General features: G+C 37.2%; 1 protein-coding gene and 1 long non-coding RNA gene across 3 annotated transcripts in view; one reads left to right on the top strand and one right to left on the bottom strand.

Annotated features, from left to right (window-relative positions):
* Nucleotides 1-7,173: 7,173 nt before the first annotated feature.
* On the bottom strand, nt 7,174-8,117 carry LOC149092025 (uncharacterized). Its single transcript, XR_016196438.1, has 3 exons — nt 7,499-8,117; nt 7,396-7,431; nt 7,174-7,336 (listed from the first exon to the last, which is right to left on the bottom strand). It is a non-coding gene; the product is annotated as an uncharacterized LOC149092025 (long non-coding RNA).
* Nucleotides 8,118-8,204: 87 nt separating this feature from the next.
* The window catches only part of MFS17 (Major Facilitator Superfamily Transporter 17), a 49,530-nt gene continuing 38,662 nt past the window's right edge, over nt 8,205-19,072 (top strand). For both annotated transcript variants that reach the window (XM_089257674.1, XM_089257673.1), the window contains exon 1: nt 8,205-8,318. The gene's annotated coding sequence lies outside the window, so the exon portion shown is untranslated. The remainder of the gene's footprint in view (nt 8,319-19,072) is intronic.

Below are 19,072 nucleotides of genomic sequence, written 5' to 3'. Positions count from 1 at the left end.
TCAATGACTTTATTGTCCAAAAATTCTTAAATTAGGATAATATTTTAACTCATTTTTGTTTAATCACCTCCTTGAATAGTGATTCCATCGAGTTTACTCATTTTCGGGTGATTCCGCTGGAGATTTTTGGCCAATCCTCCAACACGGCCGTTTTGAGGTCATTTTTATTGAATATTGACCATTTCCGAATGGCCACGCCCAATTTTGCCCACAAATTTTCTATAACGTTCAGGTAAAACCACTGGGCCAGCGGATTTACCACATTTGGACTGTTCCAGATCAGCCAGGACTAGTCAATACCCGGTTTATTGTTTTGGTCATTTGCCTGATGCAATCGGGATCGCCCTTCTAGACCCAGTTCTTCTGCATTTTGGAGCAAAAGTGTTAATACATAATGAATAGCCAATAAAAAAAACCTCATTTAAATTTTTTGGATATCTTTACTGGTTTAGCGGGAATACGGTTTCAAAGTTGTACTATGCTGCTGCACGAAATAAGGTGTGAGCCACTGTACATATATAGTTTGTGGGGTCTGCCACGCCTCCTTCTGCCTGTTACATACTTTTAACAAAACCATTATACCCTGATTTCCCAGTTTTCAATGGGTTCAGGGTATAAAAACAATAACATAATTATGCACAATACAAAAATTAAAAATAAAACACAAAAAATTCATAAATTTTAACAATTGAAAGTTTTTTTTCTTTTTCCAAAAAGAGTACGACAATACATATATTTTGATACTTTAACTATGTATTGATATCCTATTAAAAAAAAATTTTTTTTTACCTAATTATCGGCGTTGCCGATAAGTAAAAAGACCGGGTTGTAATTTCCTTGTCTTTATTTCTTAGATAGCTGTGTTGCTCGTATAGCATTAGTAAAGATATATGTATCGTCAATACCAGGAGAGGCAACTGATCGTCGAGGGAGGACGAGGTACTCCGCGGGGCGCCCACTGTTATAAGACACACTATCAATCAATCTGGGTTATGTTATTAACACACATTAACGTGTGTTGCGGGAGGAGCAATTCTTGTTAATGGGATCTGGCATTAACAATAATAAAAGATTTTTTCCTAATACAAAAAAATATGTTGTTTGAATCTGCCGAGTTTTTTCGGCAACGCTGGCGCCAATCATTTACGAAGGCACAAATAAAAGCCAATACGATTTCATTCAGCATATTATTTCGATGCGAGAATAACAAATTTATAGATGTGCAGATGTGCAGAGCAGCGTAAATTTACATATGTATGTATGTGTGTAATGCTTAGTTGTGTCACTGACCAGAGAACACATAGACTAGACATGTAGAACAAGTTTTTCTACAGCCTGAAACTGTTAAGTTGACATACCACTATACTTCGTATTTGCTCGGCTCGGTCGCTGGAGGTTCAAGCAGTGAAAATACTTCACGACAAAAACAGTGCGCTGTGAGCGCCCAATCGAAATGGTCCCAATTCCGTATGAAGCACAGATATGAGCCATTTTTTCTACTCTCTCTCTCTCATGAGCATTGGTATGCCTGTGTGCGAAGGTATTGCTGCCTGTAGCAATTTTAAGTCCCCAGCATTTTCATTTGGTTGATCTTGTGAAGTGCTCACATCATATATACATATGTATGTATGTATATACATTGATTGTGTGTACGAATGGGACCTGAATCGAACAATTATGGGATATCACTTGTAGAAGTATTTGTATGCCTATGTGCTTTTACATGTGAGTGTGTGTATGTGCCTGTGTGTATGCATGGGACGTGAACATTGGCTGCCTACCTCAACTAAGAATCGTCTGAATGATTTTGGGTTCGAAATGAAGAGGCGCGCTCATATGTATTTATTTAAGTAGCTGATTAACTAAAGTGACAAGTGCATATGCCAATTCTTTTTAGAATTTTTATACCCTGAGCCCATTGAAAATGTCAAATCAGGGTATAATGGTTTTGTTAAAAGTATGTAACAGGCAGAAGGAGACGTGGCAGACCCCACAAAGTATGTATATTCTTGATCAGGGCGACGAGCTGAGTCGATTTGGCCCTGTCCGTCCGTCCGTCCGTCCGTCTGTCCGTATGTATGAGCGCGTCGATCTCAGAAGATATAAGAGCTAGAGACTTGAAATTTTTTTCCTAGGTCCGTGTATATCACGCGCACATCAAGCTTATCACTAAAAATCGATAACTACTCCCGATATTTTATGATCGATTAAAAACCTTATCGAAAGCTAGTTATTTAATTATAGCGCCTACACCTTTAGAGCTAGAGCTTCCAAATGTTATAAATTATATGTAGATTCATGTGTATTTTATATAATTTCGGTTTTTGTTAAAATTTACCCCCACCCTTAAATTCGACCCCTCCCCTCACCTTTGTAAAAGGCGTATTTCAAGTAGTGGAGACTTGGAATGTATATTCATTTGAACATTATGAGTATGTTCTGAAAGTTTCATTAAGATTGGACGTCTAGAAAATAAATTATTCAACAAATGAATTCTTATTATATTGCCCACACTGCAGCGCAGCCCAACGGCAGACGCTGCTTACTGCGCAGTTAGCAGAGCTTGTTCTAATACGTGCGTGTGTATGTATTTGTGCCTAAAAAAGGCGCAGAGTGATTGGAATATTGGACTGGAGGGTTCAGGGTATCTCCTAGTCGAGCAGTCTCGACTAGAGTCTTCTTACTTGTTTTTTATTGGCATGCACCTGTATATGTATGTAAATATATGAACAGGTACAAGGGATCGAAAATCGCATCCCATTTTGTATACTGAGCTTAATAAGGTACTAAACTTTTTTTTAAATTCCTTCTAATACCCAACCCACGATCATTAAAATTAAATCCAGGTGCTTAAATATAAGCGCGAGTTACCCTCCAATAACTATACTACACACATACACATATGTATGAACTATTCGCCGGTCACAGTGACACAAAGTATTGCCAGGTGCACTTGTCACTTTAGTTAATCAGCTACTTAAATAAATACATATAAGCGCGCCTCTTCATTTCGAACCCAAAATCATTCAGACAATTCTTAGTTGAGGTAGGCAGCCAATGTTCACGTCCCATGCATACACACAGGCACATACACACACGCACATGTAAAAGCACATAGGCATACAAATACTTCTACAAGTGATATCCCATAATTGTTCGATTCAGGTCCCATTCGTACACACAATCAATGTATATACATACATACATATGTATATATGATGTGAGCACTTCACAAGATCAACCAAATGAAAATGCTGGGGACTTAAAATTGCTACAGGCAGCAATACCTTCGCACACAGGCATACCAATGCTCATAGTACGTGTAGCAAGGGAGAGTGTGTGTGTGCATGCTCATCGCGGAAACATTTTCATTATGAGCATCAACGCTTTCATACGCTTTTTAGAAATTATCATGAAAAGCTAGCAATTTGTATGAACGTGGCAAACGTTTTACAAATTTCGGTATACCCTTTCACTCAAAAGGAAAAAGCTGGGATCGTCGCGAACAAAAATTGAATTTTTTGTGCGCGGCTGAGAGTGATGATTTCAGAGACCATAGGAGTGAGAGGGGGGGACTGAGAGAGAGAGAGTAGAAAAAATGGCTCATATCTGTGCTTCATACGGAATTGGGACCATTTCGATTGGGCGCTCACAGCGCACTGTTTTTGTCGTGAAGTATTTTCACTGCTTGAACCTCCAGCGACCGAGCCGAACAAATACGAAGCATAGTGGTCGACCAACTTAACAGTTTCGAGCTGTAGAAAAATTTGTTCTACATGTCTAATCTATGTGTTGTCTGGTCAGTGTTAATAATGAACACCCCATAGTTCCCATAGTTAAGCTTACAGAATTATCTACACTTAATGTGTTGATTACTATTAACGAATACACAGCAAAACTGACTACCGACGATAAGCCGGAGAAGCGAGTCTTGTAAGGCTGCTTGCCGATTGCCATAAGTAAGCGAATAATGAATTAGATTTGAGTTTCGGCTTAGTTAAAGTTAAGATTAGTAGTAAGCCAACAATGAATTTGATTTGATCCTCGGTTAAGTGAAAGTTAAGATTAGTTGTAAGAGAATAATTAGACTTGAGTTTTGGTTTAGTAATAAGTTAAAGTTAAGATTAATTGTAATTGGCCGCCCAAAGCGCAGATGATTTATCGGTGATCAGCGGCACAACCCTACGTAGAGATTGCTTGAGTGGAGAGTTGCGTCGCCGACGTCGAACGCTTCGGGCGAGCGTGAAAAGGAGAGGGAGTCGTCGAGTGGACAGCGTGGAGAACGGTCAAGTTACTCGCGTCAAAAGGTAAGTAAAATAGTGAATGAGTAATTTATAATTGAAGTAAGAAATAAGAGGCGAAGGACGCAAAATATTGGATTTATTGGAAAAGGGCGGCGAAACTGCAGGATCGACGATTGGCGGAAGATTTGGTACACGGCGACGATAATAAGAAGAAGACTGGAAGAAGACACGGCGGACGATAGATACTCATAACGGTGCACGTGATTGGTGGTATTATTAACTACCCCACTTTCCCCATTCCCAGCTTTTATTTCATCCAGCCTCACTAGGTGAATTAGGCTGAAGTAGCCATCCACTCTCCAGTCGCTGACCTGTCTCAACGTCACTAATTGTCCGTAATATTTGAAGAAGTAAAGAGGTCGCGTTGATATTGAGCATATTAATGAAAGTAATGTACAATACAATTTTTCCTTTAATATTAACAAGTTTTACTTAAGTCTATATGGGCTTAAGTCTATATCTCGTTTTAGCCTGTGATATCTTTCACGAGCTTCGGCTCATCCCGAGTCTAAGCTGGGCTAGTTTCAGCTGACTGTGGATTCGTGCTAACAAATTTATTTGTTGAAGCCCCTGCGATATTAATTAGTCACTTTTAAGTTATGATTTAGAAACGTATGTGATGATGTACTGAGTCATATGCTTTACTGAAGTCAGTATAAATAACATCCGTTTGCATTTTTTTAGAAAAACTGTCATTGACAAGCGAAGTCAATTCAAGTAAATTAGTGGACGTTAATCGATTTTGAACAAAACCATGTTGAGATGGTTGAGTATTCGATTTGCAAAAATGCAAATGATGAAAGATTCTTTCCAAATTGAACAAGCTTTTCGGTCGGTGATTATGGGTGGTTTTCCCAATATTTTGCACAAATGAGTGTATTGGTCAAATAAGATTTTTCACTTGGTATTTTTTGCAATGTCGCAATGCAAAACTACTAAAAACTTTGTTTTTTATGCGGTCAAAATGAGACCAAACTTCCGACACAAACTTCCGACACAAATTTGCGATCGGTTTTGCGAGCGTTGGCGTTATCCGGTGAAGACGTAGGGAAAAGAACATATATGTATATGTATGTCTAAGAAATCACAGAATATATTAAAATCAGGCTACAAATGAGTTTGCATAAAAAAAATGTACTCCACGTAGCGACAAATTTTTGTTCTTCAATTCGAACCCAAATGCGTTCACATAATTCTAAGTTGAGGTAGGCACACGCTAATGTTTATTTCCCATGCTTATACACATGCACATACACACAAGCGCATGTAAAGGCACACAGGCTTATGTATGTACTAGAGGGCTGCATGAGAAATGGTATGAGTAAGTGAGTGCGCTCATATATGACTCAGAGGCACAATATTCTATTAAACGAGAAAGAGTCGAATACATATGAGGACGGGTATATGAGTTGCTTCACCGAGTATCGCTGCTAGCAGAGAAACAAAATTAGCGAAAAAACGAAGGGCAATGTAGACAATGTAATCGTGTGTGTGCAGGCCAGACGGCCGACCAACGGCAAATTTGCCGTTACAATTTCGTAGTGAATACATATTCTTTATGCGTACCAACGCTTTCATATCCTTCCCACAAATAACGAAAATTCGATGTACATATATTTGTTATGCAATAAACTCGTTAGGAGTATTATTCTTTGCTCGATTTGATATATTGAATAAAGCAATTATAATTAATAAAGAAGTTAATAAAATTATGTATAGATCGATACATAAGATAATGACATGAAAACACTAACATTTTACATGAGCATGGCAAACCCTTGAAAGAGTTACATATACTCTCTAAAAGGAAAGGGCATAGAAAGAGACAAAACATGAAAAAATAGGCGTGCAGTTAAGTTTCATATTAAAATGCATGCTTTTCGTGTGAGGGCTCGCAGCGCACTGATTTTGATTTAAGATTTTTTCACTGAGCGAGCCTCAAGCGACGGAGCCGAGCAAGTACGAAGTGTTGACACGAACATATATGTGCACTCAAAGATGCTTCTGATAACTGTTGTATTCCTCTTTAGGTCTTATTTATTCTTATTCATTATATTGAAGGCAGAGGGTTATGAGTCACAGGACCTCGGACTCCCACACTCAGTCTCATCTCGAATGGACTCTATTTTGATAGTTTACAAATGGTAGTATGTACAAATGCTTCTACAAGTGATCTTCCAAAATTGTTATCATCAAAGCCCATGCGTACATATGTACATACAATCAAATGCATATAGTATGTAAATACTAATGTATGTATGCGAGCACTCCTCAAGATCAACCAAATTCAAATGCTAGGGCCTAAAATTGCTACAGGCAGCAAGTCCTTCGCACGCACACACGCAAACTAATGGTCATACATGTAACGTGCGTGTGCACGCTCGTCGCGAAAACTTTTTCATTAAGAGGACCAACGCTTTCATATTTTTGTGAGCTGCTGCTTGTGCTCACATGCATAAATACATATACCCAGTGGCGGAAATGTCCATTATTTTGTCCATTACTCATGGATTACTTGTCGTCTGTGTGCATGAAAAGATCGATTAAAAGCTGCCTTACTTTTTTAAGGAATGGCCGCTTTTTCTCCAGGGTGCATGAAATTATTGAATTTTGTATTGCAGAAAGTAATGAGGTGACGAAGTTTCCTTCGGCTCTCCATTACCCATGCGTATACTTTTTAAATATTGTAATGTAGAAATTCCGCAATCTGAACAAAACGCCTTATGGGTTAGTAATGTGCGTACATTACAACACAATATATGTACATACCTGCAACCCATTTTCACACTATATAAGAATGCTTACTTCTTTACAAATGTAATTGCATAAATAATAGAATACTAATGTAAATATAGAAACGATTCAGTAATTTACTGTTTTTTATTTAAATTTATAAAAATAATTTATTTTGTAATATTACGAATTTATTTATATAATTATTTGTGGTTTTTTTTTTATCAAATTTCTGCTTTGCAAGCTGATCCTTGTGACCCCGAAAGCAGTTCCTGTCCACCCATAGGTTTTAATAGCATCTGTTAAGTAAACATTATTTTTTGTCATTAAAAATTATATTAAGATAATTTATACATACCAGACAGAGCATGTTCGTATATTTGAACTGCTTTCACTAAAATAATGCAAGCCAATTTATAATATATATTATATATTTATAACTTACTGCCTTACTTACTTACCTTTAAATTTACGCAATTTTGCACTTGTATTTGCACTCATTAACACTATACACACAAAATGAATAGGCATAGACAAAAAAAAAAAAAAAAAAAAAAAAAAAAGCACGCATTCCATGCAACAAAATTCAAAACGAAATTCGGCGAAAAATTCACGTCGCAACGAAAGACGAAAATCGTTTGTTGATTAGCGGGGAAGGGGCATACAAAAACGAAGTTGACAAGAGCTCGATTCTGTCGTACGAGTAGCACTTTTTAATTTGTACATTACAAATGCGCTGAAAAAATGTTCATAGTTAATGCATTACTTTTTTCTCGTATGTAATGCATTATTTCAACAGACCTCAATCAGGTCGTCGCCACTGGGATACATATTTGAGAGAGCAGAGAGTAGAGAGAGCAAGAACAAAAATTGAGCACAGAGGCATCCTTTATTCAAAATTTGACCATCTCGGTTGAGCGCATGAAGCGGAATGATTGTGCTTTCGTGTATTTTCGTAGCCTGAACCTAAAAGTGAAGAGCCGAGCAAATACGAAGTTGGGTGGGTCGAAATCTTCAAAAAAAAAAAAAAAAAGTGTGCAAAACGCTTTACACTACGTGTCCGGTCTATACGTTGTCTGCTTAGTGGTGATAGAAATAAAATAAGACAAAATTAAATTGTCGATATATCGACCAGAATCCATCAATGTATCGAAAAAGTATAGTTCCATCGATATATAAACTAATGGTTCCGTCGATGGTTCTCCAGCTCTAATGTTTACTAAAAAGTGTAAATTCACAACTGAAACCGGTTTTGATTAATACAATTGCATATTTTAAATGGTAGGTTTGAAATGATGCTTATGTGTATAATATTTTCGTGTTGTGTAAGAATTTCCGAATATCATATACGCATGTAGCCATGCAATTATTGAAACATGTTGTATATGTACATACACATGGGTGCATTTATAAGAATATGTACAGTGAGGGAAAAGTCAACAAACACCACCCATTTTTCGATATTTTGGGGTTTCGAAACGAAAATAAAAAGTGGGTATGCCAATAGTTATTATTATTTTTTCCAAAAAACATAAAATGTCACGGAAAAAGTGTACATACAGCGTGGAAATCCCTATGCAAGATTGCAAGAAATTGTAGGAAAAAAGGAAATCACGAAAGTGAAATGATTTTATTGGTTTAGTGTAATGTCCGTCTTGCTGTTCGCCCGTCTATCCGTATGAGCGCAGTTTTTTTCGGCGCTATCGAAGCTAGAGACTTGAAATTTGGTACACATCTCCGATTTATAAAGTGTTCAAATTTTCCCGATTCGCTCACTCGGGGCGTGGCAAATCTGAAAATGCATTTTCCGATATGCCCGAAATTATATTAGTTCTAATCGAAATTTGATTATCAGCCTTCGTATTGACAACATATGGAGAAATCACTGATTTAAGGACTTCCACCGTCCAGACCATTATTCGCAACAACAACAACAACGATTCCACTGAAAGTAAGAAGAGGTCAGTTAGGCCAAAGAATCTATCGAGTCTCGACGAGAGGAACATCCGCACAGAAGTCACAAAAAACCCGAAAAAAGGTTTAGGAGTTATGCATCAAAAAACAATTGCCAATTTCTTACATCACGATGGTTTCAAGGGCCGAGTTCCACGAAAGAAACCTTTGATTACCGATAAGAATCGGACTTTGTACCGGAATTGGCCAAAACGCACTTAAATAGGATTTCCAATTTTCGGAAAACAGTTTTACTTGCTGATTAGATTAAAATATAACATTTGTGGAGGTGATGGCCGCTCTAAGCCGAAAGCTTGGTGGTATCGATGCCCCGTCGACTACAGGCTGTTATAAATGCCAATGGCGGACCAACCAAATATTAATAAAAACAAGTAAGAAAGCTCTAGAAGAGACTGCCCGACTAAGAGATCCCCTGAACCCTTCGAAGCACAAGTGTCTAGTATTTAAAATACGCCATTAACATATATGATGGTGAGGGGGTGGATATAGGGAGTAAATTTTAACAAAAATCGAAATTGTATTTAATGCGTCTTAATATATGTTTTAAATTTGGAGACTAGCACTAAAGAGATCGATTTTTAGTGATAAACTCGATATACTCGCGCTATATACGGACATTTTAAAAAAATTGAAGTCTCTAGCTCATATCTTCTGAAATCGATGCGTTCAAACATACGGACAGACAGATGGACGGACAGGGCCAAATCGACTCAGCTCGTCGCTCTGTCCGTCCGTCCGTCTGTATGAGTGCGTCGATCTCAGAAGATACTAAAGCTAGAGAGCTGAAATTTTGTGTGCATACTCACGTATACCATACGCAGTACGAGCTTACTTTTTTTTCGATCAATCATCCGATAACTTTTTATCGAGAATAATCGAAAAATTGATTTTGTTTTTTGAGCCTCATTGGAGTACTATTAGACGTGGAGACTTCAGATTTACTGTGTATATACATATGATGAATACAAACATCAACCGATTTTGGATACCACGCCCCCTTCGCACCCAATTTGTAAAAAACGCATTTCAAATACTAGAGACTTGTGCTTTGGAATGTACACACCATATGATTACGCTCTGAAAATTTCATTAAGATTGTATGTCTACAAAAGAAGTTATTCACCAAGTAAATTCTCATACCATTTCCCACACTGCAGCGCAGCCCACGCGCAGCCGGTGCTTACTGCGCACTTAGCAGAACGTGGACGCGTGAGGGTGGCTGCATATGTATGAATGTGCTTGGAGGGTTCAGGGTATCTCCTAGTCGAGCAGTCTCGACTAGAGCCTTCTTACTTGTTTTATTTTCGTTTCGAAACCCCAAAAGGTCAAAAAATTATTGGTAGACTATGTATGTACATATGTATATTTGTTTGCACATATGTATGTATGTATGCATGAGGTGGCCTATCTAGAATTCGATATAGCGCGCATGGATACATAATGGCCAAATCGACGTTCAAATGCCTGTAAAAACTTTAAAAATGCTTTAATCTGTTTTTATATTCTTTTATATTATCTTTGGAATTCTATTTATTTTATATATTTAAATATGAGAATAAAATCAGTTGTTTCACTTTTCATTCTAAATTAAAGTTTTTTCAGATGGATACATAAAATGAGCTACATATGTATCCACTTTTGCTCGTTTTAATCTTTTTTAAAATATTTATTATTTTTAATATTTTGTCCAAAGATTCTTTAGTTTTAATCACACTAGAAATGCTATTAGGCATACTTTCCAACACTTTCCAAAAAAAATATGCTGAATTTAGCTCTACTCAGCTGGATCCGACACCATAACCCCTCCGTCCCAGTCCGTGGTGTATCTTACTTTGAGAGCCATTTTTTAACCAAAGCGCAACAATTGTTATCAAAATTTTTGGATTTACATGTCAATTCTTGACGATTTTCGCTTTGTACTTGAAGTCATTGTCCAGCTGAAACACGACTTCTTCCTTGGGAGAGGAAGTTGAAGCCTATACCATATAAGAGCTAGAGGCTGCAATTTTTTTTTTTAATGTCCGTATATATAGCGCGTATATCGAGTTTATCAATAAAAATCGATAACTCATCCAGTAATTTTGTTTTCAATAAAAAACCTTATCGAAAATCAGTTATAAAATTATAAATCCTACATCTTTAAAGCTAAAGTCTCCAAATTTAGAACATACACTGCGCGTCATCAGGTTAGCGCCCATTGAAAATGGGAAATCGGGGTATAATGGTTTTGTTGAAATGTATGTAACAGGCAGAAGGAGGCGTGGCAGACCCCAAAAAGTATATATATTCTTGATCAGGGCGACGAGCTGAGTCGATTTAGCCGTGTCCGTCTGTCTGTCTGTCCATCCGTCCGTCCGTATGTATGAACGCGTCGATCTCAGAAAATTAAAAAAGTAGTCTTCAACTTTTTTTTAAATGTCCGTATATATCGCGCGCATATCGAGTTTATCAATAAAAAACGATAACTCATTCCGTTATTTTTTATCGATAAAAAACCTTATCGAAGATCAGTTATAAAACTATGTCTCCCACATCTTTAAATCTAGAGATTCCAAATTTAATATGTATATTAAGATGCATTTTATACAATTTCGATTTTTGTTAAAATTTACCCCCCACCCCTATATCCTCCCCCCACCATCATCTTTGTAAAAGTCGTATATCAAATACTAGAGACTTCTGTTTCGGTATGCACATACATTTAAACATTATGATTACCGTCTGAAAGTTTCATTACGATCATACGTCTAGAAATTAAATTATTCAACATATAAGTTCTTATTATATTGACAACACTGCAGCGCAAAAATAAAAATAAAAAACAAGTAAGAAGACTCTAGTCGAGACTGCTCAACTAGGAGATACCCTGAACCCTCCAAGCTGATATTCTTATCTTTCTGCACTTATTTTATATACGCACACATTCATACATATGCAGCCACCCTCACGCGTCCACGTTCTGCTAAGTGCGCAGTAAGCACCGACTGCGCGTGGGCTGCGCTGCAGTGTGGGCAATGGTATGAGAATTTACTTGGTGAATAACTTCGTTTGTAAACACACGATCTATATGGTCAAAATGTGTGTATATTCTAAAGCAAATCGGGGGCGAAGGGGGCGTGGTATCCAAAATCTGTTGATTACAAAATGTTTGTATTCATCATATGTATGTATATACACAGTAAATCTGAAGTCTCCACGTCTAATAGTACTCCGATGAGGCTCAAAAAACAAAATCAATTTTTCGATTATTCTCGATAAAAAAGTTATCGGATGAGTTAATAAAAAATAAAGCAAACTCGTACTGCGTATGGATACACGAGTATGCACACAATATTTCAGCTCCCTAGCTCTTATATCTTCTGAGATCTCGGCGTTCATACGGACAGACGGACGGACGGACGGACAGACGGACAGGGCTATATCGACTCAGCTCATCGTGCTGATCAAGAATATATATACTTTATGGGGTCTGCGATGATTCCTTCTGCCTGTTACATACTTTTACACAAAAACATTATACCCTGATTTCCCATTTTCAATGGGTTCAGGGTATAAAAATGCTGCGTCCTAGAATATCTAATCTTTCCCGGCGGTCCCTTGATGAAATTAGGAAACGGAATATCGCGAGTCAATTATCTGACGAAGAACGAGAAACCGCCCAAGAAAGGTGCCGCGTTAAAATTGCCATTCATTTTGGCAACTACGTGCGAGATACGAAATTGCGGTAGCGATTGCTTCTTCTGGAATAGCGGCCACATTGTTAGACGAATGCCGTACGGCTCACTGAATGTTAAAATTGTCATTGATTTTGGCAACTGAAGGTTGGCTCGGTAGTTATCATGCTTAGAAATTTAAATCAACCAAAACTGTGCATGAAACGCGTTTGGTGATAAGAAAACTGATGAGCAATGTGATTCACGCGTCCATAATCAAAGGAAAATTTAAAGATGAGAAAGTTCTTATTTCTACGATTCCGATGATCCCAATAGATATGCCCTTTGAGGTTAAATGAATTCGATTCCCGATTCGTCTTGCCTTCGCCATGACGATCAACAAATCACAGGGCCAATCTTTGACTATGTGTGGCCTCAATCTAGAAAATGCGTGTTTTTCTCATAGTCGTGCACACAGGTAAATGAAGTGGACGATAATGTCTAGTTGTTCGGGACTGAACCATAAAATTTAGACGACCCAACAAAGAGGACGAATCAATATCACCACTAATAAATTTGTTCAGAAAACCCGTTCCTAAAAAAATTGTACTGCGATTGATTAACGATGGAAGATGGGAAGCAGAAGTCTATTATTGTAAGACTGTAACCGTACATTACTGTCCCAGCTAAGATCCCTGTTAAAGAACAAAAATAAAAATGTTTTCCCATGAGAAAAAACTTTTGTGTATATTCTTGATGAATGACGACATGCTGAGTCGATATAGCCCTGAGCAGATATACCACATCCTTCCGTATGAAAGCATAAATTTACGAAGATATCTTGCATGCATACCCGTATGTACTATAGGCAGTATAATTTTTCAATAACTTTATGCTAAAGCTTCCCTTATTACAACTAAAAGCTCAAACCTCAAAAGATTTACTTACGTGAATTTATATCGGAACTTTGAAAATAAGAATTTTTTCCTGATATTAAAAATTTCGACATCTTTATTACTTCTATTGGCTTGATTTTTCTGATATTTTTGTATGAGATAGTTGGTATAAGATAATTGAACAAGAAGGCTCTATTCGAGACTGCTCGACTAGGAGATACCTTGAACTCTCCAAGCTGATACTTATCATTCTTCACTTCTTCTATCCATACTTACACACGCATCGGGCCGCACGTATAAAAACACGCTATGCAGCGACGGCGCTCGGGCTGCGATGCAGCCGGGATGGGCTATCGATTTTTAAAGATATATACGGACATTTTAAAAAAATTTGAAGTCTCTAGCTCTCATATCTTTTGAAATCGACGCGTTCAAACATACGGACAGACGGACGGACGGACATGTGCCAGTGCATTTGTCACTTTCGTCAGTCAGCTACTTACACACACACTTACACTTTTTATACAATGGGAAATCAGAAAATAATGGTTTTGTGAAAAAGTAAAAAGTATCTATGTATGCGCAGAAGGAGGCGCGGCAGACCCCACAAAGTATATATATTCTTGATCAGGGCGACGAGCTGAGTCGATTTGGCCCTGTCCGTCTGTCCGTATGAACGCCGAGATATTAGAAAATTTAAAAGCTAGAAACCTGAAATTTTGCGTCCATACTCGTGTATACCATACGCAGTACGAGTTTATTATATTTTTTAAATAACCATCCGATAACTTTTTATCGAGAACAATCTAATAATTGGTTTTTATATAAACCTCATTGGAATATTATTAGACGTGGAGACTTCATATTTAATGTGTATATACATATGAACAAAAAACAAACGTTTTGTCCTAGAATATCTAATCTTTCCCGGCGGTCCCTTGATGAAATTAGGAAACGGAATATCGCGAGTCAATTATCTGACGAAGAACGAGAAACCGCCCAAGAAAGGTGCCGCGTTAAAATTGCCATTCATTTTGGCAACTACGTGCGAGATACGAAATTGCGGTAGCGATTGCTTCTTCTGGAATAGCGGCCACATTGTTAGACGAATGCCGTACGGCTCACTGAATGTTAAAATTGTCATTGATTTTGGCAACTGAAGGTTGGCTCGGTAGTTATCATGCTTAGAAATTTAAATCAACCAAAACTGTGCATGAAACGCGTTTGGTGATAAGAAAACTGATGAGCAATGTGATTCACGCGTCCATAATCAAAGGAAAATTTAAAGATGAGAAAGTTCTTATTTCTACGATTCCGATGATCCCAATAGATATGCCCTTTGAGGTTAAATGAATTCGATTCCCGATTCGTCTTGCCTTCGCCATGACGATCAACAAATCACAGGGCCAATCTTTGACTATGTGTGGCCTCAATCTAGAAAATGCGTGTTTTTCTCATAGTCGTGCACACAGGTAAATGAAGTGGACGATAATGTCTAGTTGTTCGGGACTGAACCATAAAATTTAGACGACCCAACAAAGAGGACGAATCAATATCACCACTAATAAATTTGTTCAGAAAACCCGTTCCTAAAAAAATTGTACTGCGATTGATTAACGATGGAAGATGGGAAGCAGAAGTCTATTATTGTAAGACTGTAACCGTACATTACTGTCCCAGCTAAGATCCCTTAAGGCAAAGAGAAGAAACTGTTTTTGGACCGATTCGATACGATCCTGATACAGTTTATGCTACGGAGACCAAAAAACTAAGCTAGCAAAATAAATTTTTTTGGCTTCATTTATGATTGTAAAAATATGAATGTTAAAATGAAGTTTACAGTCGAAGAAAACACAAAGGTCTTTGACTAAAAGATGCGTTTTAAGGAAATGTTATTAATTTTATAGTCAACAATATAAGGAGTTGTACACTTTGAGCAACTTAGGTGCAACTGGTTTGCCACACACCAATGTTAAAATGCATTAAGGTCATCTTGAAGGTGTAGATGCCCATTTTCACTCAAGTATGGAAGGCAAAGTATATCATCCGCATAGGATGAAATCCAGGACACGAGTCTAGGGGAAAATCCCAAACGTCCCTGCCACTCAAGCTTCGGCGAAAAGGGCAGGATTTTTCTACAAGCGTGGATAAGTTAAATTTTTGTTTTTCCGATAGTACATAATGTCAACGTTTACGTGTACGTGTATAGGCTTTGTCGAATATTTATAAGTTTCGGTTATGGCATTGAGATCCGGTGCGTATGTCATTATGCTTTAGTTCAATCTATCTCTTTCACTCTTTTGCGCATACAGCAGGTAATGAATAGGTACTGGCAAGTGCAATGGGCAAGTGCCTTTGCATACAATTAAATATATATGTATATGTATAAGCACATGTACATATTTACATACATTAAATGACAGGTATAAATGCGTAGATCATATACACATATATAAATCAAGAGATATTGTATTTAAATTCAATTTTTATTCATAATAAAAGTTAATTTTTAATAAAACTATTGACAATAAGAGTTGGGATTTGATTAATATATACAAATTAATCTTAGGATTTTTAACATATAAATTATTTATAATAATAAAAAACATTTTTTTTTAATTAGCTGGGACAGTAATGTATCTTATTTTTTCGATAACTAATCCGATAATTTTTTATCGAGAATAATCAAAAAATTAATTGTATTTTCAGCATAGTTTGAATACTATCACTGACCAGACAACACATAAACTAGACAACTAGTGGAAAGCTTTTCGCACGCTTTTTCTGGGGCTTTAGCACCCCAGACGGCTTTGGATTTGCTTGGCAAATTACTTTTAGGTTCGAGCTACGAAAATATACGAAAGCACAATCATTTCGCTTCACGCGCTCGACCGATATGGTCAAATGTTGAACAAAAGATCCCTCTATGCTCAATGTTTCCCTTGCTCTCTCTCTCTCGATGTCGCATGCCGATGGAGGTATTTTATTTGCCAGTCCGGCTAGTTATGCCCCACTTCACAGCCGAATGTGGTCAGTGATACTATTGAAACTATGAAAACTATGTTCAAAATCGATCAACGTCCTCTAAGTTACTAGAATTTACATCGCTTGTCAATGACAGTTTTTCTAAAAAAATGCTAACTGATGTTATTTATACTGACTTCAGTAAAGCATTTGACTCCGTACATCATCATATACTAATTCTAAAGCTGGAACGTTTGGGATTTTCATCTAGACTAATATCCTGGATTTCATCCTATTTAAAGGGAAGAACGCAAAGAGTCTTGCTGAGAACAGCTATTTCTAAACTCATCTATGTTTCGTCTGGTATACCTCAGCGTAGCCATTTGGGTCCATTACTCTTTTCTCTCTTTATAAACGACCTTCCCCATCTCTTATTCTAAGATATATATGTATGCTGATGATGTAAAACTTTGCCTTCCATACTCGAGTGCAATAGGTCATCTACACCTTCAAGATGATCTTAACGCATTTCAGCATTGGTGTGTGGTTAACCAGTTGCAACTAAATTGCTCAAAGTGTATGACAATGACTTTCAGTCGTACAACTCCTTATATTGTTGACTATAAAACTAATAACATTTCCTTAAAACGCATCTTCACAGTCAAAGATCTTGGTGTTTTTTCAACTGTAAACTTAACTTTAATCTTCATATTTCTACCATCATAAGTGAAGCCAAAAGTGTGCTTGGCATTATTAAACGTTGGAATTTAAAGATCCATATGTTATAAAGAAATTATTTATTTCGCTTGCGTCCCATCTTAGAGTATTGCTCAGTTGTTTGGTTTCTGCAGCATAAACTGTATCAGGATCGTATCGAATCGGTTCAAAAACAGTTTCTTCTCTTTGCCTTAAGGGATCTTAGCTGGGACAGTAATGTACGACTACCCTAGTATCATAGTAGGCTTCAGCTCGTTGATCTTCCATCGTTAATCAATCCCAGAATAATTTTACTATTTTCCTGCTCAAATTGATTAACGGTGAAATTGATTAATGGTGATTCGTCCTCTTTGTTGATGCGTCTTAATTTTTCGGTTCCGTCCTGAACAACTAGACATTATCGTCCGCTCCATTTACTATAATAAATAAAATAAATAGAAGCATTAGAAGCATGTATGCATGCGACATCGAGAGAGAGAGAGAGAGAGAGAGAGCAAGGGAAACATTGAGCATAGAGGGATCTTTTGTTCAACATTTGACCATCTCGGTCGAGCGCGTGAAGCGAAATGATTGTACTTTCGTATATTTTCGTAGCTCGAACCTAAAAGTAATTCGCCAAGCGAATCCAAAGTGCAAAAAGCTTTCCAATAGTTGTCTAGTCTATGTGTTGTCTGGTCAGTGATACTATCTGACCTGGAGACTTCATATTTACTGTGTATATAGAATTAAGAATTACAAAGATTTTGTAGTTTTCGGATACCACGCTCCTCTCGCCTCCAATTTGAGAAAAGGGTATTTAAAGTACTCGTGACTTCTGCTTTGGAATATACATAAATAGAGTGTTATGATAACGTTCTGAAAGTTTCATTGAAATAGTCCCTCTACAAGATAAATTATCCAACAAATTAATTCCCATATAACTGCCGCTACAGCGCAGTTAGCATCCGCCTGCTTACGCGCACGTGTGGATGAATATGTATGTATTTCTGCGTATAGGTAGTACAAAATGATTAGAATATCAGCTTGGAGAATTCAGGGTATCTCCTAATTGAGCAGCCTTCTCTCTTGTTATACCATGAACCCATTTAAAATGGGAAATCATAGTATATTGGTTTTGTTGAAATATATGTAACAAGCAGAAGGAGGCGTGGCAGACACCACAAAGTATATGTATTCTGCGGCGAACGCGACCGATTTTCCGTAACGAGCACTGGATGAGTATTTGGAGAGCTTGTATTAAGCGTCGTTGGTTTGGCCAACTTCCGAGTTCACGTTGTAGCAAGGCCTTAAACTTCAGTAGAATTGATTCGACTATTAGCTTGTACATTAACTTTGTAATTGCAAGTGCACTTTTTTCATTAGTGACCATGACCAGTTAAAAACTACGGAGGTGCGTAGCATTTTCAAAAGTTGATCAGGCTCACTTATGAAAAAAGTGCACATGCAATTAAAAAGGTAAAGTACAAGGTAATGTAGATGCAGATGCATATTAACTTAAGAGAAGCTTATCAAGAGCAATTATTAACAGCTACTTGTTTTTTAATGTTAAAGAACAAAAATAAAAATGTTTTCCCATGAGAAAAAACTTTTGTGTATATTCTTGATGAATGACGACATGCTGAGTCGATATAGCCCTGAGCAGATATACCACATCCTTCCGTATGAAAGCATAAATTTACGAAGATATCTTGCATGCATACCCGTATGTACTATAGGCAGTATAATTTTTCAATAACTTTATGCTAAAGCTTCCCTTATTACAACTAAAAGCTCAAACCTCAAAAGATTTACTTACGTGAATTTATATCGGAACTTTGAAAATAAGAATTTT

The sequence above is a fragment of the Drosophila navojoa genome, chromosome 3, assembly GCF_054131105.1.
Source record: "Drosophila navojoa isolate 15081-1374.11 chromosome 3, UAZ_NAV_1.0, whole genome shotgun sequence".
NCBI classification, from domain to species: Eukaryota; Metazoa; Arthropoda; class Insecta; order Diptera; family Drosophilidae; genus Drosophila; species Drosophila navojoa.
The sequence above is the reverse complement of the archived record's forward strand: the minus strand, read 5'-3'. Positions and strand labels throughout refer to the sequence as shown.